The sequence below is a fragment of the Mauremys mutica genome, chromosome 18, assembly GCF_020497125.1.
Source record: "Mauremys mutica isolate MM-2020 ecotype Southern chromosome 18, ASM2049712v1, whole genome shotgun sequence".
Lineage (NCBI taxonomy): Eukaryota > Metazoa > Chordata > Testudines > Geoemydidae > Mauremys > Mauremys mutica.
Genome location: NC_059089.1, coordinates 24,590,835 through 24,615,301, shown reverse-complemented (window position 1 = coordinate 24,615,301; position 24,467 = coordinate 24,590,835). Strand labels below are relative to the sequence as shown.

The 24,467-nt window shown below is 44.8% G+C and overlaps 1 protein-coding gene across 5 annotated transcripts in view; it reads right to left on the bottom strand.

Moving 5' to 3' along the window:
- The window catches only part of LOC123352367 (DAB2 interacting protein), a 401,633-nt gene that overhangs the window by 323,982 nt on the left and 53,184 nt on the right, over window positions 1-24,467 (bottom strand). The gene's annotated exons all lie outside the window — the stretch shown is intronic.

Here is a 24,467-nt window from a genome sequence, read left to right as displayed (position 1 = left end):
GCCACCACCACTGCCCCCAAGGCAGCATCCTCTGCTCTGCCTGGAGAGTACCACAGACAAAAGGCACATGTGCACCCCACAGGCAGAAGCTGTAAACTAATCAAGGCACTAAGAATGATTACTGTCGTTTGTGTCCGCCCACATTACATCCAGAGAGGTCAGCTGGTTTCTGTTGAGCAGTGAATACTTTATGGACACATTCTTTGGCCAGGACTTGTACTGCCTGTTAAGGTAAAATTCTGCACAATTTAGAAGAGGAGAAAAATTGCAACTTGATATCTGACTTGGAGGAAATGCAAACTCATCTCACTGATGGCTATGCTGCATTGGCCCAACAATCCAAGCTGAGCGTGTCCTCTATTAATGGAGAGGACAGTAGACTGACACAGAGGAGAACTGTTGTCCTTGTTTTGAAAACCCCACCAAGGATTTGCAACCTCACAGACATTGGCTCCCTTCACTCCTCCCCCTCTCCTGCCCCAGGCTCTTCACACAGTTTCCATACTAGTGGTGTAAGAGCCACCTCCTCTGTAACATCTAGAACAGGGGCCCTGCCACCCGGCATCTCACTGACTCCACAGCTGTTTGCAAATCTCAGCTGAAAACATCTCCCATGTCTGCACTTCAGCATCTCTCACCCCCTCTGTCGTTATTTGTATTTTAACTCGGTGAAGGGTTTTGAGATATGGCTGGTAAAGTCTGTCTGACACAGCAAACAGGAGAATGCTGACCACTTTCTGTGTCTACTTTACATTGTTACATATTTTTAAAGTGAATTTAGTGCAGGAAAAAGGGCCTGGATTTGCCGCCAGCATGTCTGAAGTCCACCAAACAGATACAACACAGGTTGCCTCCATGCTAGCATCCTAAATGCACCATCTCACCTATGTACATCAACAATGACTCAGTGACCTCCCTGCCAGTGGATAAAAGCATTACAATACTGAGGGCCATCCATCAAGTGCTTGAGCCCCTGTTGATTCTAGCTAGAGAGATGTCTTTTGTGGGGATTCCTAGTGCTGTGGATACCTGGCCAATGAGAATTGGACCAACCTACCACCTCATTTCACACAGTCAAAAATATGACAAATAATAATCACTGCTGGTCTGGGCTGGATTTCACAAGTAAGGTGAAAGACCTTGCTTTCTATTCCCAATGCCCCAGACCAACCACTTCCATTCTTCCCCCTCAAACACACCCAATCTTTCATTTTTGAATGACTGGATCATCTTAAAAACAACAAGGAGTCCTTGTGGCACCTTAGAGACTAACAAATTTATTTGGGCATAAGCTTTTATGGGCTAGAACCCACTTCATCAGATGCATGGAGTGGAAAATACAGGAGCAGGTATAAGTACATGAAAGGATGGGAGTTGCCTTACCAAGTGTGAGGTCAGTCTAATGAGACAATTCACTTGACAGCAGGATACCAAGAGAGGAAAGATAACTTTTGAAGTGGTAATGAAAGTGGTCCATTTCAGACAGTTGACAAGAAGGTGTGAGTAACAGTAGGAGGAGGTTAGTATTGGGGAAAATAGGTTTAGGTTTTGTAATGATCCAACCACTCCCAGTCTTTATTCCTAATCTGATGGCGTCCAGTTTGCAAATTAATTCCAGTTCTGCAGTTTCATGTTGGAGTCTATTTTTGAAGTTTTTTTGTTGAAGAATTGCCACTTTTAGGTCTGTTATTGAGTGACCAGATCTTAGTTTTCTGAGTTTAACACTGAGACTGCTGTGTCTCACGAATGGCTCTGGCATAGTCACAAGCATCTCAGAACTAGATCAAGAATGTTTTCAATTGTGATTTAATGTGAAAGGTTAAGGATTAAAAACGGACACTAAGGGTACGTCTAGTGTAGACGTGATAAAATTGATCCCCGATCACTCTGCCGTCCGGAACTCAACCATGGCGAGAGGCGGAAGCAGAGTTGATGGGGGAGCGGCAGCGGTCGACTCGCCGCTGTCCTCATGGGCAGGTAAATCGACCTAAGATACGCTGACTTCAGCTACATTATTGGCGTAGCTGAAGTTGCGTATCTTAGGTTGACCTCCCCCTTAGTGTAGACCTAGCCTAAGAGTTATCAAGAAAAAGCTCCAAATCCTGCCACCTGATTTAACTGAGCACACACACTCCCTTTGCTACCAATTCAAACAAATCACTTAGCACGGTTGTAGACTGTTTCATCTATAAAAACACAAGACCTTTTATTTTGTACACATTTAGCAACATCCATTCAGCTGTGTAATGTGCTTCTGCATAAGGCCTGCAGCAGCAGAGTTTTCAGGTGCAGTTAACAATGTGTTGTTAAGAAAAATTAGCTTAAAAACATTTTAATGTTCCACACTCTGGGTCTGGGACAGGGCAGGTTTGTGGGCTCCAGAGAAATGCCTTCCTGATGCAGAGGAGTTAATTTGATGTAGAGATTCAACTTCTGATCCCTTCCAACTCTCTGTTGCCCTTTCTCCTGCACTTCCTTCACAGTATATACATCCCGTACGTCACTGTAAGAAGTAGCCAGACAGGCCATTGCAGTTGTCATTAAGCTGCATAACATAGCTACTTGGAGTGTGACTAATACCATTGTTTGATTCAATTCCCCGCTGAACTTGGACGAGAGACTTCCATGGGAGATTAACTTGCTGATGCCCGGTCTGTCTGTGGCCTATTAAATCTGACTTTCACCACTGACTTCAATGGGGAGTCTCACGGGCATTAGGAGCTGACAAGTAATTCTAACGATTGAATCCGATGGGGACTTTTTACAAGGGCAGTTCTGCAGATCCACTGAAAATCTGCCCCAACAGCGTCTGTCCCAGACAAAAAGGTCTCTGTTATTAATGACAGTCACCTGAAATTCATTCCCTGGCTCACTAAGCAGGTGTTTAGAAAAGAACTGCATTGCAAGGGTCACATGTTTGGAATTTGCCCTTTGCAGATTTTATGCTGTCTAGCAAAGATCTCTCCATCCATCTTTCATCATTTGAGTTATCTGAGCTAGCAAACATGATCAATTCAGGGTACATTTGCCTGAGTAAGGATTGTAGCATTTAGAACTCCAGGTTAGGAACAGCCAGTGCTTTGCAACAAAATCTTTTGTTTTATAATATAGGTCATGATTAATTCAGCTTAACATCCTGACTCTCCCCTTGTCAGCTGCTTCCTGGCTGCATCATATAAAAACACAAGCACCCAGGCTCCTTCCTGGGCAGAATTGTTAGCACGGTCCCTCTCCCTTCAGCAGTCTCTCCTCTTTTGCTCCAAGGCTCTCACCCTCCATTTATCTACAGTATACTACATCTGCCATCTATTAACACCAAATGCACATAGTCCGCCGAGGGCCATTCCACCAGCCAGAGTGACCACAATTGATGGTGTAGCGAGATCTGGCTCAATTCTGCAAATCCACAAATCTCTGGGGAAGCCCCACAGGTACAACAGGTAGGGAGAGCATGAGAGCATGGTGTGCTGGGGTGATTTTGTCTCCCCCTTCCCTCCCCCCACCCCATCCATGCCACTATTGAATATACTGAGCTATTGAAGGGAGGCTAGATCTCTGCAAGTCTGTGACATTTCGCACAAAGTCTTCCCCACTTTATGCCTAGGATTTGGCACTGACAGCGCACATGGAATGTGCCAATAAGACAGTCCAGGTTTCTAACCCATGTAGCAATACAGGTAGTACACAGGTTTGATAGATCCTGAACTTTGTTTCAAAACAATGACATTTTTGCATCCATAAGCAAGACAAGAACTTCATACAAGAGGCCGTGAGACATATTAGTCAAAGGTCTCGGTTTGCAGCCCAGGTGGATGAACTCATCAACACTCTCCATGGTATTTGATCTCAGGGGTTCTGGTGACCCAGTTCTAAGGTTCTGAACCCTGGTCTTCTGCAATGAGGCGTTCAATTCCATTTGTGGATGACATCTCAGAGACCCTGGAGGGTGGGGCTGAAATTCTCTAACTTCTCCAGAAGCAAAGCGGCACTGTCGGTGTAGTTTTGGTTGGTAAGCATTTCTTGACCAACCCTGATTACAACATGTGGAGTGGCAAGTCCTAATATCCAGTTGATAGCTCAGCAGAAAAGTGCTGTGAGGAGAATGCATCCACACACACACACCTGAGGCCCAGGTACTATTATTCCAGGTACTTAAAGGATTTAAATTAATCTTTGACTGCACTGCTCCTCATTATTTAATGTTCTAGCAGAGTGATACTCAGACTGAGGCTCTTTAGCTGCAAGTGGCTCTATAATTTGTCTCCTGTGACTCTTTGCAGCACATGATATTAAAACACTGTGTGATTTAATTATCAAGCAATCCAAGTTGTTAACCAATCAGGATGCTTTTACTATGTTATCAGCTACAATTGGTCAATAATATAAAATAATAATACTTGTTCAATCATTTTGCCTGTGAGAATATATATAACTAAATATTTCCCCGTCATACTGTTAAAATATGAATCTATAGTACTATAGTCAATGAAACAATGAATTCACACTACTGTGGCACTTTTGGGTAATGTTGATCGCTAATTTGGCTCCTGACCCGCTGAGGTCTGAGTATCACTGTTCTAGCATCATTTGTACATTTGAGAACAAGGCATTAGTCACCATGATGTAAGTAACAGCCAGGCAGGGCACTTTCCAGGTCAAGGCTTGGGTTTGACTCAAAGGGAGACACTTGATCACATTATGCAATGATGGCCAACTGGGTGATATGAATGAAGTGTCTCAGCTCCAAGATGATGACACCCAGCTTCACACACTGCTTGAGGTGCCCGAGGATGGAAGGTCAGGTGATCTCTCCTCCTGCTTGAGGAGAGATCACCTGACCTTCCATCCTCCAGCACCTCTTGCGGGCTCCTCATTCCTTCTGAGACCCAGTTGGAAATTGTTATCTTTCATAAGGCGGGTCAAAAATTTCCCATCTAAGATGTTTTGTGTTTTGACAAGATGCAATTCTTCATGAGGAGCTTCTGCTTCCTGCAGAAATCTTTGACTTTTTGTCAATATAAAACCCAAACATTGAAGTTTTCCACCAAAAATGTCAAGTTTTTTTTTATTTTGGGGGGCAAAAACCTTAAAACATTTTGCTAAAAAATACCCCAGCCCCTCCTACCACGTCTGTTTTTTGAGCTTGCCTCCTGTCTGCCTCCCAGAACACCCCATGCTCTCCTTCCACTCCCACCCTCCCTCCATCTCCTCCACTTGTCTAGCACAACCCCTCCAGTCTTCCCACTGCTGGTGGGAGAGCTTCCCGCTGATTAGCCCTGCCACCTGAACAGCTCTCTTGTATCTCTCGACCTCATCAACTCTCCACCTGATTTCAATTGAAACTGAAAACTCATTGAACCTCATCTCCATGTATCTACTCTTATGGATGATGTAACTCTGCAGAGCCTTTGGGGACACAGCTGCTCTATAAGTTATCACACATTACTGGGCAGTACAATTATTCACTGCAAGAGGGCCTTGGAGACCTTGGTCAGTAACTTTTCACCATTCATGGTTGGTGCTCTACCATTCGGACCACTGCTTACTGCGAGAGTTCCCCATTACTCCATATTCATTCATGTCTATTTTCCTTCCCTTCTCTAGCCAATTGACAGCAACTGCTCATCCATGTCCTCTGATGTGTCAACAATTGCAATCTCTTCTTTCACAGCCACAACAAAAGCAAACCTTCTCCCACTTAAATCCATTCAAAACACTGTTGCAAACATCTTCCTGGCTAGTTGCTCCATGTCACCCCCACTTTGTCTCTCTCTCCTCCCCCCACAAGCTACTTGTCTTGGCCCTTCGTGGCTTACTCCTGACTTACCTATTATCTCTTGTACGATGCAGAGCTGTTGACTTGCACCTCGAATCCCACCTGATTCCTGTCAGTCTTCATTGCCCATTAGTCGCATTTTCCAACAAGACTCTTTGTGATTTCACCCTCCTGCCTCTTAAGCCTGTGTGGAGCTCCAGCAAAAACCTGCTTTGTCTGATTCCCTATCTGCAAAGCTGCCTAGATACAGATGCAGCATGGTGCATGGAGAGGACACAAGACAGGGAGGCAGGAGAACAGGAGTCCTAGTGCTGCTTCTGTCACTGACTCATTGAGCAGCCTTCAGCAAGGCCCTTGAGGAGCCTCAGATTTCCCATCTGTAACATGAAGCTGATATTGCTAATCTCCTCCTCACTAGGGGTGTTTTGCAGCTAAAGCCATTAAGGCCCTTGCCGATGCCTGGATGGGAGCACGGCTAAGCGGAAAACATTGTTACTGTAACATTCCGACCCACATGATAACCCAGCTTCTGTGCTCAGACACCTCCTTGGCAAACACCCTAATCAAACATGATAAAGAATCTCATGGTGCACTGTCTGGAGCTAAGCCGTATTTGTTTGCTTGATATCCCCAGTGTACAGCACATTTGCCAGAGATGGAAGTAAAACCATCAGCCACATTCAGCCGTTCAGGCCATCTGTGGAGAAGGGGGCTGTTGTCCAATATCTTCGCTATGTGCAGTACATGATGATAACCCTCAATTAAAGGTCTGAAGGTCTTTAATCATCTCATATATCCATGCCCTTCCTTAAAAATAACACTTGTCTGGCCTTTTGCCAGGCTTCAGGGCTCTCTCCTGAACGAGGACTCATAAAAATTTCTACTGCAGCTTCTCCGGTTTCTGTCTGTGTTGTCTGTGCCTGGTGCCTTATCAGTTGAAAAGCTTCTGATCTATAAATAAGACCTTGGTGTGTCAGCTGTGGGCTTTTTAATTCCTCAGCATCTTTGGTTCCCAGAATATCCCCATCCTCTCTCATTTAGCAGAGACACATGAACAAGAACATTTGACATCTCAGGCTTTCACTCGCTCACTCTCTCTGCACCATTGTTTGGGAGGAGCCTTTCCATTCAATGTCCACCTACAACATACACCCTTAGCTAACATTAGTAGCTGTTTTGGATGGTGGAGACCAACTGATTAGTTTTTCCTTTTGATTATTGGAATGTATTTTGTTGGTTTTGTTCACTTAAGTGTGGGTCTAGTAACAGCCAGTAGGGGGTGCTCTTCCCTTCCATGCTGGGATTTTGAATCCAGGGCCACCACCTGCTATGGGGGCAGGGAACATGTGCTGTAGCAACTGTTGTGGGGGCCTCAGTAGTGGTGCTCCTCCCTCTGCATCAGAATTGAAGCAATGCCCAGGCTGCTGGAGTGGCTGTCTTTTGGATGCCATATAAAACTGAGGCCTGGACCAGTTCTAGTTACTAAAGATCCGTTCGTGTCTTTCCAAGAAGAGTGAGGCTATTTGCCTTGGTAGTATGGCCAAATCCCAGTGTAGGTGATTATATTCCATCCACCCATTGTCCCTCATTGCTTTAACATATATAGTGTTCCTTTGTTTCTTGTCCACAATCTGCCAAGTGTGCTATTATAATGGTTACTGCTTCCTGTTCCTAGGTAGCTACATGTCAGTGGTGCGAGACGGGAACTAATCCCTCTGTTTAATTGCTGTTTGTAATTCTGTAAAGGTGCTGGAGGCATTATATAGATATAGATTAGCTAGATAGAGATATATAGATCTATATAGCTATATATAGATATACATACACACACACACACACACACTATGTAATCTCCCTAACTCCTGGTCTCTTACACTTCCCAGGAGTTCTCTGCTTCTTTAATAAAACTACTATGGATCCTTCAGTTTCACCACATACTGTAAATTATACTGAAATTAGCAGGTATTGCTCATATCTATTTTTAAATCCCTCTCTTTGTTGCCAACTGGAGTTTGGGGACAATAAAGGATTCCAATTACATCCTCCTGTCTTTTTGAAATGCTTTGGATTTTGTTCTACTTTTCATACACTCACAGACATTTCAGACCAATTACTTACAATTGCTCTCCCAAAACGGTCACTGGCCTCTATTATTTGCCACATACCTGGTTCTTTTCTTTGGAGTAAGTCCAAACTGGCCTGTTAACTTGTTGGCTGCTCAGCAAGCAGTGTAGGACAGCGGGCTAGTATTAGTCCAGAAACACACACCTGTTAGTGGCCAGGCTGCAGCTATTTCAGACAATCACAAACATTCCCCCAGCCAGAACATGGTGATGGCATTTAAATTTGTCACCAGACTTTTCTGTCAGCAAAAACCCAGCATCTCTCTTGGACCTGCCTCTTCAGGATTTAGAATCCTTTTCCGTGGGAATTTTTTTTTAACCCTTTCAATCTTGCCCCTGAGTGCAGCCTGCCATAAGCCAGACTTTTTTCACATGTATTTCCTCTCCAGAAACACTAAGCTGATGATGATAATCAAGTGATATTGCTTTCATCCAAAGATCTCACAGCCATGCAGAGTCGCTTGGTAGAACAGTTACTTTGGCTACTGCTGTGTTTTAGTGCCTGGAGTAGCCTGATCCTGTGGGCACCAAGGACCTTTGTCTCCCATTCTCTTGGAGGGAAGTTAGGGTCACTAAGGCCTGGTCTACACTAAGAAGGGGGTTCGAATTAGGGTACGCAAATTCAGCTACGTGAATAGCGTAGCTGAATTCGAAGTACCCTAATTCGAACAACTCACCCGTCCACACGCGGCGGGGTCGAACTCCGCGGCTCCCCCGTTGACTCCGCCAACTCCTTCTGCCGAGGTGGAGTACCGGAGTCGACCGCGGCGCTTCCGGAGTTCGAACTATCGCGTCTAGATCAGACGCGATAGTTCGAACTCCAAAAAGTCGAACTCTCCGCGTCGAACCGGCAGGTAAGTGTAGACGTACCCTAAGACTTTGTAGGATTGGGCCTTAAATTAAGAAGGAACCAGTACACTGGGACACTACAGATGGACCTATTTGGGGCTGTGGCCAGGTGAAGTAATATAGTTACAGCTCTCTCTCTCTCTAAACGATGGTTGTATCACAAAAAATATGCTTCCCAAAATATACCAGTTCCCCTTGTGCACATAACACTAATCTACCTCCATCCAGGCATCTCTGCTCATTTGTCTTCTGAGTATTAAACTGTGTCTTCACTTCCTCTGCTCCAGTTCTCTTACCCTCATGCATATGATTCTTTACCTCTCCCAGTACTCAGAGGCAACAGATGATGTACGTGGTATTAGAACCTGAATAGAAGGAAACCGTGCATAACTGTCTCAACTCTTCATTGTTCTCGGCTTGCCTTGGCCTTGAAAATGTGAACCTGTAGATGTTATAATGTTTGAATAGTTTAAAGAAAAACACAGCTAAATCTTGTAATGCTTTTGATAATGGAACATCAGCAAACCATGCACTTCGATAACAAATTTTCCCAGAAATACCTTCAGTAAATCTCTCCTGCAATATTTAATGTTTTATGCGAAAAAGAGTCCACTGCAAACAAACAGAAGCAGAGATTATAAATGGAAGAGGGGGATCAATTGTTAATGATCTGTGTCGAGTGCCACATTACAGCACTATTTAATCACTCAATATTAGTGTAACATGCTTATTTTTTCAGCTGCCATCCCTCATTTCTTTTTCTCATTTTTCTCTCAGCCCTGTAGGTAATACTGAGAATTGAACTTCTAAAAATATCTAAGAAAGGGATTTAGCTCCTAAGAATCTTCCTTTCCAATGTCCATTCTACACAAAAACTGAGCCCTAAGCTTTCATTATATAGGGCATGTTCAAAGGACACTGTCAAAGATCAGAAGCCCCAAATTTTACATAACTATGTTTTCTTATAGCATTTTGAAAAGAGCATACGGTCCTGGACATGGGGTTTTGCCCATGAGCAATATTTCAGTGCTTTTATCCCCTTTTAAAAAATCTTAGCCAGCAGCTTTGCATTTGTGAACAAGCCTCCATAACAAACCAGCATGCACAGTCCTGTGCCCATAAGCAACCCTATAACAACAAACCAACTTTCATGCAGAACAAAGTTGAATACTTTGCCACCCGTAGAGAATTACAGCACAGTTGTTAATAGATCCCATGGACTGTGCAACCTCCCTCAAATCCAATTTCAAACTCCAACTTTTCTCCCACATTCTCTGACAATGCCAGGCTCCTAACTCATTATTTAGAAAGAAAGAAACAAACAAACAACAAAGGACCAAACATGAAGGTGCTCTGTGTAAAAACTAACTCACAACCTTATTCTGTGTAGTCTTTCCCTCCCCTCCATCTAATGGCTTTTCTCGCTGTGTCGTATCTAAAACTAACCTAACTTACCTACTCCTCAGAGCAGGAGCCGTTTCTTCGTTCTCTCTGAAAACCATCATCCACATTCAGGGTGCTATAAACAAATGTTCTATAACAATAACAAAAATAATGTTGCTTCCCTATGCAACATCCCAGGATGGCAGCCCCTACAGGAAATGGCACAACTGGCACATCCAGACAAGTGCATATAGAACACAAAAACCATAATATTTAGAGGCTGCATGCAATTTCCCCAGAGCCAGGAAATTTAGAGCTGAGGAAAGATTGCTCCAGAATGAGTTTAGTTCATCACAGTGATACAAATTAAACAAGCTATTTTGGAGCTTGCAAATTCTCTATTGCTGGTAGATGAGAAGGAGTTTACTCTGTCAACATTTATCACTTTCCCCCACCACCACACAGAACAAAAAACAGTGTGGGCTTAAAGGTATTGTTCTGGGGATGAGTGTGTTGGTTCCTCTTTCTTTCTCCCTCACTCTCAGATGCTTGACAGTGCGATTTTGGGGTGAAATCACCAGTTCTGCTCACTTCCTCTCTGCTCCATCCTTGGAAGCCCATCAGCAGAAAGTTCCCCCGGGCCCACCTGCTGCTCTGCCATCCTCGCACACACACTTTAAAAGGGCTGCTTTAGGTCAGAACAATCCATCCTCCTTTCACTCTCACATGTGCTCGCTTCACTGGCAGCTCACCCCAGCTCTCCAAATCAATCACCTCCAGCAGAAGATCAAGTCTGAGTCAATAACACATTTACCTTTTCTAAAATGGACAAGTGAGTTCAGCAGCCACAAAGTTGAAGGGCCAGGAGTGCTGGCTTGCATCTGGGTAGGGAGACATTGGGTAAGATCCCCCCAAATCCAATGCTTTGCCAAATACACGTCAGCGTTAAAGCTCAACACCTCCTCCTGTTCCAGTCTCAATCCCCCACTCAGCTCTGCCAAACGCATCTCAGTCTTCACCTACAGTATCCCGGATTCCCTATTCCAGTCCTTCACGGGTTTTCACGTCAGTCCTGACCAGCAGCAACCTCTGCTTTTCCAATCTTTGGGCCCACGCCCAGCTCTACTAAAGGATCACTGAGTGTCACCTGGGATGGGAATACATGACGACCCTAAAGAGTTTTGAAAAGTCTACGTTAAGTTAAGAATAGCAGAAAAGTTCAGTCAAGGCTGTTAGTCATGTAGTACGCCCCGGTGTGTGTGTATTTCAGAGGGCTAAGGAAAGCAATAGATAGTGCGTGCTTCACTACCTAGGAACAGTGGTTTTCGTAGTCTGACTTTCCAGGCTTTGTGGGCTTATATTTAAGTCTATGGGCCATATTCACCCAGGTTGTAAGTGGGTATCATTCCACTGAATCCAATTGCTGAATTTTGCCCACAAGGCTGTTTATAATTACATATTTTTACAAGTACATTTTAATGTATTTTAAAACTGAACTAGTAACACACAAAGAAATACTGCCAAGACTCACAAGACACCAAATTCAGAGAGATGAGACCAGTGTAGCCTCATAAACTGTTACCCACAGAATCAGAAGCTGCAACGAATGTACAAGGTTCAGATACTTTGCAAACAATGGCATAGCTATAACATACAGAAATCTTCAGCAACTCGTGAGTGTAGCTGCAGGCAGCCAATCGCTCCTGTAGCTGCAAATGACTGCAGCCCGAGAGAGGGAGCTGCAACACCGACCTGCCATCTCTGGCAAACAGACAATTTAGGGTTATGGTTTCAGAATCAGCACATTCCTAGGGCAACATGTGTTCCAAGCAGAGTTCTTTGCACTAGAAGCACAAAACCATTTCAGTATGTTTAAAAGCTAGAATTAGCAACCAACATCAAATAGCAACAACAAAATCCTCCTTGAGGTTCATAAGTTCCAGAGAGAAAAGGCATGTGTGTGTGTGGCGAGTGTGTGTTTTTCAGAGACCTGCACTTTCAGATCACCTAGCCTCATGGCTAGGACTTCGGACGCTAGCGTATGAAACATGTTACAGCACTCTGTGACACTCTACACAAACCACAGGGATGGTATCAACCATATGTTCAAAGTACAGCAAGTCCTACAGTTGAATGGAGAACAGGAGAGGAAATTCAGAAGCAAGTAACTTGGGTCACTCACTAGTTTCTGTTTTATTCCACTCACTCTCTTATGCTGCGGCAGCTTAACACGCTCCTTTCACAGCATTATCACAATGGACCATCCCGTCTCAGGAGCTTCAATTACAAGGAACGATATACCTGTAATGACTCTTCATTGAGAAGCCAGTAGCCTAATTTGTTCAAAAGCAGCTCTGATTTGTGGGAGAGGAAAGAGAGAGCAGACTCCTCAATGCTGAACAATCCCATCCAGGCAGCTTAACTAAATTAACTCACCCTGGCACTGCCAGGGAACAACAAGGCTGCAGGAAAGAAAGATCAATTCAAGAAGATATTTTTCCCATGTATTCTTCAAATTGGCTTTTCCCACCATTAATGATCCATTTATTGGGCAGGAAACAAATGACTAAATCATGAAGTGATTTTGGCTTCACCTGGAATTCTAAAGTGCTCTAGACGGTTAACACTTGTCTGATAAAGACCACCAGGTGGTTCAAAAATAGTAAAACAGCTTCCCTTCTTCCAGGGCTGAAAAGGTTTTCCATTAACATTCTTGGTGCCAAAAGAGACGTCTTTACTGGAGAGAGGCAGAGATGGGTCCAAGTTATGACTGCTTCCTGAGGCATTAAGTGTCACATGACAAGGGGAACACATTCGTTTTCAGAGTCTGAGTAAATTTATAGCAGCTCAGTTGGTTTTGGAGAATGAAAGGGACAAAGGAGCCTTTCCAAGAATTATTGCTACAAGAAAAACTTCTCAAAGGAGAGAAATCTTTCTTCCCAAGCACTCTGCTGGCAGCACTTTGAGGAGTTGCTATTGATGGAGTTTGTGCAGAGTAATGCCTGGTATGTCACAGTAACTAACTACCCCATAAGTCCTGGTAAGTAGTTTGTGTGTCACTCCCACAGGTGGGGAAACCAGCAATGCAAGATCTCCTATCCCTGACCTCATAACCAAGACCCTGGCTTACCCCCATTGGCTTTATCCTACAGCCAGGACAGTTTAAGTCACAGTAACTGGAAATAAATTAAGCAAAAGAAGTGGGTAATTTTTTTTGGCAGTCTAGGATTCTCTCTGGAGGCATTCTTCTATGGTGCCATGAATGCTTAACAGTCTCTAATTCCTCAATTTGTGAACACTTCCCTGTGTCTGCTTCCTTGTTCAAATATTCTGTAGCAAAACAATTTTCTTCAGAACTTGACAAAAACACTTTACACGTCTCCGGAGAGAAAAATGAGAATATTGTTCATCTTAATATATTCATTCTATATTTAGGGAGCTATTATGTAAGAAATTCATATTTGACATTATCTGAAAAAAACAGAGCTAAAGTCATATTTCCTTTAGAATTAGGGGCATTCTCTTTGTGGTTTTTGAAGCCGAGATTCCAACACTGGGAAAGGCAAGACTTGTGGTACTTTCAGTAACACAGACCAAAATATGCAGTATTACTTCTATCATCTTCAAACTCCCCACTATAAGGAAGGAAACTTGAATTCAGTTCTACGTCCCAATGGGAGAAGGTAAAGTTTATTAAGGTGTTGTACCTCTGCAACCAGGGAGTCTCAGTCAGGTGAAAAGAAGGAGTCTAAAATATCAAAAGGAAAAAGCATGATTCTCTCTTTTAATCTTTAAGTGCAATTATCATCACTTGAAACTAAGGTGACCAGACAGCAAATGTGAAAAATTGGTACAGGGGGTGGGGGGTAATAGGAGCCTATATAAGAAAAAGACCCAAAAGTCAGGACTGTCCCTATAAAATTGGGACATCTGGTCACCCTACTTGAAACATCCCTGTCGTCGGTTCCTGACTATTTTAGACCAGCCAACTTCAGTGTGGCACAGAGCCCCAGATAAAGCACCGCTGCCCACCCAGGTCTGGCCAGCCGGCTGCTTGCATCGTTTAAATAGAACCTCATTCCCTTAGCTACATTCCTTCCACGGCATTGTAGGGGCACTGTGGTATTAATACTGCAACTGGGTCTCACTTGAGGACTCAGTTTTCCCCAGGGAGCACATCGAGGAAAATCTGCAATTAGCCTTTGAATCATATTTTTGCAAAAAGCAGGGAGTGAAGGGTTCAAAGTGTATCCAGAAAGGTACCAACTGCACATTAAAAAGCCAGAAATGAATTTATTCTAAAATCACCATCTTAAAAACACTTTTAAAAAATGGCAAACAAACTGTAGCGCTCAAAGCAACCCATCCATTCTATTAAAAGGAGAAAAATGGTTTGCAGTGGCAAATTTTATGCAGATCATCTGCCTTCCAAGGTACCAGTCACAATACCATGCAGCATATGGGATGCTATAAATCGAGGGAATGGTTGTAGTTTTAACCATAGACTTTAATTCCAGGGTAAATTCCTCTGGTCTCCATCTAAATTTATCTTCCTAACTAAATTACCCACTCCACTGCCTTTAGCAAAGCTTCCTGCAGATAGAGTTTGTGAATGCTCCGTTTGACAGAACAGAAGGTACAAAGTTGCATTCTTTTGTTATTGGCAAAAATTCCTCCAAACTGCATAATGTAGTGTGTAAGTTCCTCTTCTATATGCAAAGTGTCTAGGACACAGGCTAATAAGAAAAAGCACTGATTATGCTTGATCTACTACTTCTTACAGTATCCTGCACTTTTTAGCAGACTGTATGTTTATCTCCAACATTTCCTCCCCATAAACAGAGATTTCTAAGATAAAGTGAAGTACATTACCCATCCTCTCCACCTGATCCATGCAGACGATAGTAAAAAACACATGCTTAACCCTCTGCCTGAAGTAGGATGTGTATCTCAGACACTCTTCCTCCCTTTTCTTTTGTATGTTTTCTATTCCTTACCATTGGAGTTGTCTTGGTCCAAGGGATTATCTGGCTCCATTACTTCAAATAAAAGCATCCAACATGCAGTTCTCCATGCAGCAGAGGCATAAAAACACAGCAGTTGCCTAAGCTGATTCACCTGATTTATGAATTAGTGCTGCATCCATAAGAGGCTGTGTTTCTTCTTTTGTATTACATCTGGCTGCTTTTCCAACTAGATGGCTGGGTATTACAGCATGCAGGCCCCTTTCCAGCATTTTCTTAATGCATTATATTTAAAGTAGCAGTAACCTTTTTCTCCCCCCTCCCTCCCCACCTCGGACTAAGTTAAAGCAGCATCACTAGGCGGAGCTGGCAGAGAGTGGAGAACATTCAGACCAGGACCTGCAAGCGTTTTCCAATTCATGTTGCTGCATAAAGAAAACGACTGATACAATAAAAAGTCAGTGAGGTTTGCTACAGGACTGTATGCGCGGCAGAGAATAACACCAAAACCCACAGGAAAGGTCTGCAGGGTTTGAGGAATGCCAGCGCCCAGCCCCTGCCACTCAAACACAAACTGAGTGCCCCGCTCCAATCTTCTGGAATGCTGGATTTTATCCAGCACTAGCCTGCTCCCTGACTCCGCTGTTCCCCCGTGTCCACGCGCTGTCTTGGAAAGGAAGGAGGCTGTTTGCAGACTGAATAGAGCAGCCACTGTCGAGCAGAGAGGGAACTCAATGACAGCACTGGGCAGTTGCTACACGCTGCAGCAGGGACCTTCTACAGTGACCTATATTCACCTCCCTTGGCAAGCCAGCAGCCACTCCTAAATTGGCTCGTCAACGAGCCTAATGCAAACAGGACTAGAAGTGAGCAGAGGCTATGCTCAAATCATGCAGCAGGCTAGTCCAGTGCAACTGCAGCCTGTCTCAAGTGAGGCAGTGTTGTCTAATGGTTAGATCACAGGACTAGGAGTCAGAACTCCTGCGTTCTGATACCGGCTATACCAATGAGCCTCTGTGAGACCTCAGACATTTCACACTGGAAAACTGAGGCACAGCGAGGCAATCAGTAACATGGATACTGTAATACCTATCTCACAAGGACACTGGGAAGTTTCAACAGTGATGTTGGTAAAGTGCTTCAAGCTCTTTGGATGAACGATGCCAGGGAAAATGCAAAGTATTTTTATTTTGGTACAAAGGCAACGTGGACCCTGGTGTCTGTTTGGGAGTTACGAATGGTTCATTGGCCCCGAAGACCTCCTCTGAAAAACAATGTTAACATACAAAAATCAATGTGTGTGTACCAAGCTGCTTGGCAGAGAGCTACTTTCATGCTGCCCAAACCTCACTGGAATTTCAGCCAATGGATCCTGCAGCGATTGGACCTGGGGCAATTCTGCAATCCCAGAGTTTCAGGGTCCCTTTTACTTGGATCCTAGAATTCAAACTCCCCCGAGACATCAAGCAAATCCTGCCTCCTCTTGTTTTAAGGCTTCTGCCTACGTCTAAGGCAAGGATCTCTCTACATGTCTATAGCTGATTTAGTGCCCTTGGGAAAAGGTAAGGCTGTAGCTGTGACACTCTGAAACTGGATAAATACTGTGGGCTCCCTAGGTTTGAATGCTTCTGCGGGGTGCAATCCTCAGTGGCACCTGCTGTACAATCGTATAACCAGTGCTTCTGAGCTATTGAGTCCTGGTGCTGGATGCTGTAGGCGGACAAATGAATGGCTGGCTGAAGGGAGAAAAACACACGGCTCTGTATGCACTAGGTTGGTGTGACTGTACTGTAATTGTACCCTGCAGAGAAGCATTTCATTGCTATTCTCATGGCTTATGCCATATTAGCAAAAACTCCCCTCACATTCCCACTTATTTGCTGATAAGCTTCACAAAGCATATGGCCTCTATTAACTAATGATCTCTGCCTTGGTCTAAATAATGTTACTGCAAACCCTATATTCTCGCTCCAACTTCCCACAATCCCTACGCTCCTCACAGCTTCCCTCCTTACTGCTCTTTTCTACTTCTCCCACTCACTGACGTAGACCACGCAACCTCCCTCTCTCCACCTTCCCCCAGCCCACGTTCTCTGGAAAGTATCCCTGCACCTATGGGAACATGCCACTCTGCCTCTTAACTCTCCTCTACCTGCTGTGTGTCATCAGGACCCATCCTGGCCTGCAGACCCATGACAGAAGAGGGGTATTAATCCAGCTGACACATCTGTTGGCTCTCTCCACGCTGCCCTGACAAATCCTGAGGCTGGTTGGGGAAGGGGTTGGGAGAGGCTTGGGGATCCATGGAGTTCCCATCTCTCCCTAACCAGTGTCTGCAGACAGACAGCACCCCCTGTCCCATCCCCCCACCAGTCCCTACATCAATCACCAGCACATTCTGTCCAGCCCCACAACAGTCACAGTTTGAAATCCTCTCTTTTTCAGACCATCATGACAAACACTGTCCCAGAGCTCACAGGGTCCCTAAGCAGCACTTGAGCAGACCCGTAGCTCAGTGAGAGGAACGACTCCCACTCCGAGATCCTCCATGGTGGAGCAGTGCTGATGCACAGTGCACCTGACTGCTTTTCGGAGACACATTAGAGATATTTTGTTCCCTTCGTGAAGGGACATGCAGTGAGGCAGGAATAAACTAGCCCCAAGCCCACAGACTGAGATTTAAGAAGACCGAAAGGGCTGACAGGTGCCAAGGCAATGAAGGCAGAACTGGAGCCATTAGTTAATGATGAGTTTCCTTGCTGTATTACAGAACTGAGACTGAACCAAACCCCTGGATTCACCCCCTTTCCCCCCAGAATTTGGGTAAGGGAAGATCAGGACTTCACAGCTTGGATTCATCTCTGCTCTATAACTACGTGAAGCAGGGGTAATGCCCACTCCTTACACTGTAATTGAGAAAACATCACAATGGAGCAGAGCCAAATGCTCGCCTTACACCCAGCCCAGGTTCCAGGAATGCAGCTGCCACATGCTACCCCGCCCTCCCCTAAACTGCATGAGCAGCAAAGTACTGTACCAGAGACAATGGTGACCCCCCCAAAATCCAACCTCACAGCAGCCACCGAACTCCTGCTTTGAACGGAACAGATACAAGATATTCTGATAAGGATGCGAATTCAAAAAAATCTCCTGATATTTTAACTGCATGGAGGAAATTTCCCAATAAAGCTTTTAATTATCTAGGGCCCCACTCTACAGCAAAGCATGATTTATGCAGTTTTGGCTGTGAAGTTTCCATGGGGCTTTCCCAGCCCTGCTGCCTAGGATCAGAATCCAAAAGTTATTCAGCCTTGCAATGCCCTGTCTCTTCTCTCCCATGGAGCTCAGCGCCTGGGAGCTGGCAGCAGAACCTGGAGTCGCACTCTCAATTGCCCGTGTAGTCACAGTGGGTGTGCTCAGCCAGGAAAATGCCACATACAATGCAGCTTTACTTGGCAGAGTGTTTTGCATTCACGTCACCCCAACAGGTTTTGCAGAACTAAACAATAACTTTTAGGAGAGAGGCAGCAAGAACTTACACGGTCAAGTGAAGGGAGATGATTTTAGCTGATGTATGAAAGCAAATGGAAGGATCATGAGGCAGAGGGATACAGGAAGTCTACCAAATGGCAGCAGATGGAGAGAAGACTCTTGCACTCACCGTGACAAAGTTGCATGGGATTGAACCAACCGTGGCAAAGTTGCGTAGGAATATACAGAGAGGAAGCTAGTTCTAGGTTAGTTCATGGAGCATAGAAGGAAGAGCAAAGACAAGGAGGATGATTTTGAACTGGATCCTTGAATGAATGGGAAGTCTGTGAACTTGTCTGATGACAGAATGATATGGATTCCTGAGGTAGCTGAACTGGCACCATGGGAATAGACATAATGACTTCAGGAGATCGATTTCTGGAGTAGTCTTGGCCCTGACCCCTACTGACCAAACCTCTCTAGGAGAAAGGCTCCTTGGCTATTAATTAAGGGCCTGACTGCTCTATGCTTTCACGGCAGCTTGAATGCCAAAGGCAGCCCATGTACTTGTAGCCAGAGGCTAGTAGACATCAAAGAGCGCGGCAGCCAATCTGGGCACTGCTGCACAGCCTGAATCAATGAAAACTGGGAGCACGGGATTGGCCAAGACCAAGAAACTGTTCCCATCCCTTTGTTTAAAGCAGAAAAACAGGCTTAGCCCTGTTCCAGTTGAAACCAATGAGACGAGGATTAACCCTGGTGTGTGAAAAATGGTCACGTATGTTATGTTCACTGGAGAGCTCTCTCCTGTAAAATCTAATCTCTCCCTCTGCTCTGGGTCCACAGGGACAGTTAGAGCGTAGCAGGCTAGTGCAGGGTGCATTCACACACCAGCTCGCTGCAGTCTAGTTGTTTGTATGGACATACCCTAAAAGTTAGGCTGCTTAGCTGATCCTCTCCAGTCAGCAAACATGGGCTGGAAGCAGCACTCTGAGGAAATTGATGTTATTAACAGTATTTCCCACTTCTGGCAAGGCCTGAAGTATCTCGAATAGAACCTCGGTCACCATATGTCATCGTTTTCACTGCGATCCAGAGCATGGCAATGCAGAGAAGGGGACAGTGAAAAGTAATGGTTATCTAGACACCAGCAAAATTCTATTTGAGAACTGAGTTCATTTTCATTTTACTCGTCCCTAGCGGTGGTCCTAGCAAGGGTTAATTCTCTATCTGCCAAGAGGAATGATGTCAATATTTTGGCCAATGCAGCAGACAGTTTGGAGCAGTTGTCAGGTGCTCTTAATTTAAAGCATAGCTAAAGACCTAGGGCAGTTAGGAAAACTAGCTCATGCCATGATTTTGAAGATAAGGTGCCAGTTGGAAGGCTGGGACTTTGATCACGAGGGAGATTAATTACTCAGGCAGTGGATGGAGAAACTGCAAAAATGAAGAAGAGAAGTGATTTTCACACAGTCAACTAGCCTACACAGTCAGAGGTTTTTCTGGACTGAATGCTAGGAAAGGAGCCACACACATGGTACTAATGAGTTTGAGAACAGAGGCCTAGTTAGCATATTCTCTGGAATACCTAGGAGATTCCATACAACATTCAGCCTGGAGTTTGGCTAGCTGACTGTGCAGGGAAGTAGTTCTGAAACCGTTGAAAAGAAATAGAAATTAAATGTATTCCAGCTAGGCCTAATCAGAGTATCTGTTCCCTTACCTAGAAGGCCAGTTTGAGACAGAGTGACTGAATGAAGGAAATGAGATATAATCACCTAATGTCTGCATGGAGTTTTTCCACCCTTTTTTGTACTGGAGTCCAGTCGCATTTGAGCACGAGGCAGTCTCCCATAACTGATTTATAAGAAGGAATGTGTATTCACTTACTGGTTAACTCACATTTCTCGCCATAACAGAGCCAGACACCTTCATTAACTGACAAGTCACTGCTCCCCCTAGTCATCATTTCACACCAAGGCCCTGGCACTAGGAATCAAGAGAGATGGGTTTCCACTGACTCGCCAGTCACGTCACCTCTGTGACTCAGTTTCCTAATCAGTCATGTGGGGATAACAGCGCTTGCTCCTCTTGGTATGGCGCTTCGAGCTCTACAGCTGAGAAGCACTATGTACTGTAAGTGTAAAGTAGCATATTACTAATAGGGGACCAAACCGACCCCAGTGGAATTCCTTTGCACTCAGTGGATTTACAGCTGAGATTAATTTGGTCCAGTGCTCAATATATTATGTAGAGTCCCTATAGGTCACTTTTAGCAGGTAGATCTGTGACACAAAAGATGGTAAGTTCTATACGAATTTCCTTTTCTTTACTGCCTGCCTCTTACAAGAGCTATAGGAAAAGGTTACCAGGGAACATGTGTATGTACAAACACGCAGAGGCACCAGGGCTCTGGCGACAGCCTCTCCTCCTCCAGACATGAACAAACACCTCAAGGTAGGTGTTGGTAGTTTTATATTTCACCTGGTAACTGATCATTCTGCTGTTATGAGGTACACATGTCTAATTAATAATCCAAGGACCCCACAATGTGTTACAAGCATGAATTAAGCCTTGCAAAACCCCTGCACGCTGGGTAAATATCCCCATTTCAGTTAGGAAACTGAGGCACAAAAGTGAAGTGAGTTGTCCAAGGTCACACACATGACGTTAATTTCAGAGCCAGGAATCCTGACTCCCAGTCCCTGTGCTTTAATCACTAGACACTCCTAAGTGCAGTGTACACTGGGTACAGCATAAGTGTAATGGTCTACGGTGTATAATGAGAGAGGGTCTTTTACCATGGTCCCCAGATGACAGATAAAAAGCTGCATTATGTAAATATTGTTTCTTGTTTCTGGAATCTCTCAACCTATATTTATAACAGAAGAGTAACTGGGGCTGTGGTTCTGTTGTTTCAGCTCAATTATGTGACTAGAACAGGTATTCCTATGCCACAAGATGCACTATTATGGAGACAGCACTCCAACTAGAATGGCATTAACAAAGTTAAGTGTATTGCACCAGCCAGGTAAGGATTCCAACACACTTGCCAGCAGTAATGAATTCAGCCCCGTTACCCAGGCGTGAGTTTTGCCCATGGTAACAGTGATGTCAGCCAAGTGCTTCTGCTGAAGCAGGTAACTAAATGCTCTTCCTTGATACCAGCTACAGTAAGAATCCCACATGGAGAACTGGGCTGCAATTGCACGTGAGGTGTTAGCACATGCACGGACGCCGAGTGCTGCCAGTCTGTTCTCAGTGTGCCACCCCATGCCCAGCCGGAGCATGTGTGGGGAAAGGGGCAGGAATGGAGAGCTCGCCATTACTGAAAACACGGAGAAAATATCAAGTTGCGTGACCAGGAGAAAGGAGTGAGGAAAAGCCTCTGGTTTGGTTCTCCCCTTCTGTAGTGAGCGCGCAGTACAGTTCTTTGCCTGGTGTTTGATTCAATCATTAGCCAGTGTAAAAGATCAGCATGATGCCACTGCTGCCCGCCACCGCACAGTCTTGCTTAGAAATGTAAATTCATACGTAGGAGGGAGTGATGAATGCATATGAGCTGAAAACCCAGCGAAGCACAGAACTACTTAACAAAACACTTTGCCAAGGTTACTGGGGGTGTCATCATAGCCTTCTCTTTTGTAAGGGCTGCATAACAATCCACAGAGAAAGCAGCCTATATGTTTCCTCGAACTGAGTGGGCAAAAGCATTGACATCACCTGGCAACTTCTCAAAGCCATAGGTGACAGCAAGGGCCTCCTCCCAGTAAGATGCTGCTGATCTTACTGGGTGAGAGGCACAAGGGTGATCCCCCCCACCCACCCCAAACCTCACACCACAGCCACACTTTGGCTGGACTCCTGCCTGATCACTGACTGTCGTAAGTGTTTGGATCATGACTCAGGGACAAATTGGGACACACAGTGCCTGTGGTTACTTTAGCTGGGGGAAGAGTCCTGCTGCCTCAATGGGGACTGATGGCAGCTTAGACATGTGTTTGGGATCAGGTGCACCTAGGAATTTTGGAAAGCCCTAGTCTTATAGGCAATGGTTTGCTGAGTCTCTCCATACAGCAAAACGTCTGAGCCTGGCTGTGCTCACTCTTAGTGTTAGGTGCATGAATGTGACCATATGCGTCTAAGGAACAGTTACTCGTCAAGGGCTCTCCAGGGTCCTCCATTGTGGCTGCTGGGCTGTTCAATGCAGTGCCTGAGCCCTCCATGAAATCCTGTGCAGCTGGGTCCCCTGACTGGAATGTGCATTGCATAGTTAAAGGAGCAGCTGTCCTGCATGGATCCTTCAGCTAGAGAGATGGAAGGCACGGCACTGTTAAATCAACAGCTGTGAGGCACAAAAACGAGGATGAAGGTAACATGACTTAGATTTCTCTGAGCTGGGTGATGACACTGTGGTAGAACCTCTTCTGGGGTGGAGGTGACATTACTCCACCCAGAATACAGCCAAGCCCATCTCCTCCTGGAAAGATGGCATCAGAGGGGCATTTGTTTGATTGGGTCAGTGAAATGCAGGAAGCCCTGCAGTGGAGAGACAGCATGGCTGCATCTGTGTGAAAGAAGTCAGAGTCTAGCATGTCTTGCTCATTATATGTTCTATGAGGTTTCTTCTGCTAGTCAGTGCAAGATGTAGTTTACAAAACCTCTCTGCTTCAGAGGGAATATTTATATCTATCACACCCACAACCCGGCACCTACCTCCCCGCACCATCTTCAGCTTCTGAGTCTGGAGAGAAAGAAGGCCCTGAAATGATTCAGCCTCAGACGTGCACTTCAGGTAGACCAAGAGACAGAGCTAACAAGGAGAGATCAAGTACCAGCCTCTGTCAGGGACTCAGATTTCCTCATCAGAAGCTTTGAGCAAGCTTCCTCTGCCAAAGTACTAATTCTCCCGGTAGCCCCATCCCTCAGAGATACAGGCTCATGGAAAGCGTGAGTGAGAAATGCCATTACAGCTTTGGGAGGACTGGACATTAGATATATGCTGTGCAGGATGCCACAAAACAGTTGGATGTAGCTGAGAAGAAACAAGTTCCATCTCTAAGATGGGAAAATGAATAATGCTGTGGGGGCAGAGTTAAAGCCAAGACAGCTGGAGGGAAATGTTATCTCTTGATACTGTACACATCAATCCTGAGGTAAATATCTTTGAACGCCACTAGTGGCAATTTAAGGGAGGAAAATAAAACCAAAACGGACTCCTGAGCAAAGATAACAAAAGGTTTGCAACATGCCGAGAGTTGTGCACAATTTAGTGAGCTGTCTGTTGAGATTTCACCTTACTTGATTTTAGAGATTCCTAACTATTTTTCTGCATTTATCTCCTTGGAACAGGAAGCCATTTAGAAAAATCTGCAGCAGCTTTCACCACACTCAGGATCCATCAGCAACAAATTCATGTTTGCTTGAGGGATAGACAGTCCTAATGGATGGGTTGCTGTTTGACAATAGGATGACTAGATAAACACAGCAGCCATTGAGGTAATGGGATAATATTAATGAAAGCATGAACAATAAATAGCAAGGGAAGATTCACAGTCCACAGAGGCACCCATCCATACATTTGGATACTTACCAGAACCACAAGGGACTCCCAGAACTGGGTTGGAGGTATCAGAGCATGCTCTGTGATGAAGAGAAGCTGGTTACTTCCTGCCTGCATTGGGCTGGAATAGCTATGAGAATAGCTGTGTCTGGCATTTGGTGCTTCCATCCAACAGTGGAAACAGAAAGTTAACTGAAGTTTCTTTGAAGTTAGGCAGAGGTTCAATCTGAGTTTTGGGTGAAGGTTCAGGCTAGAATAACTGTCCAGCCAAGCCAATTCATACATCCTGAACAACTATAGGAGAAATAGCCCTGTGGGAGGGTATATCATATAAATCC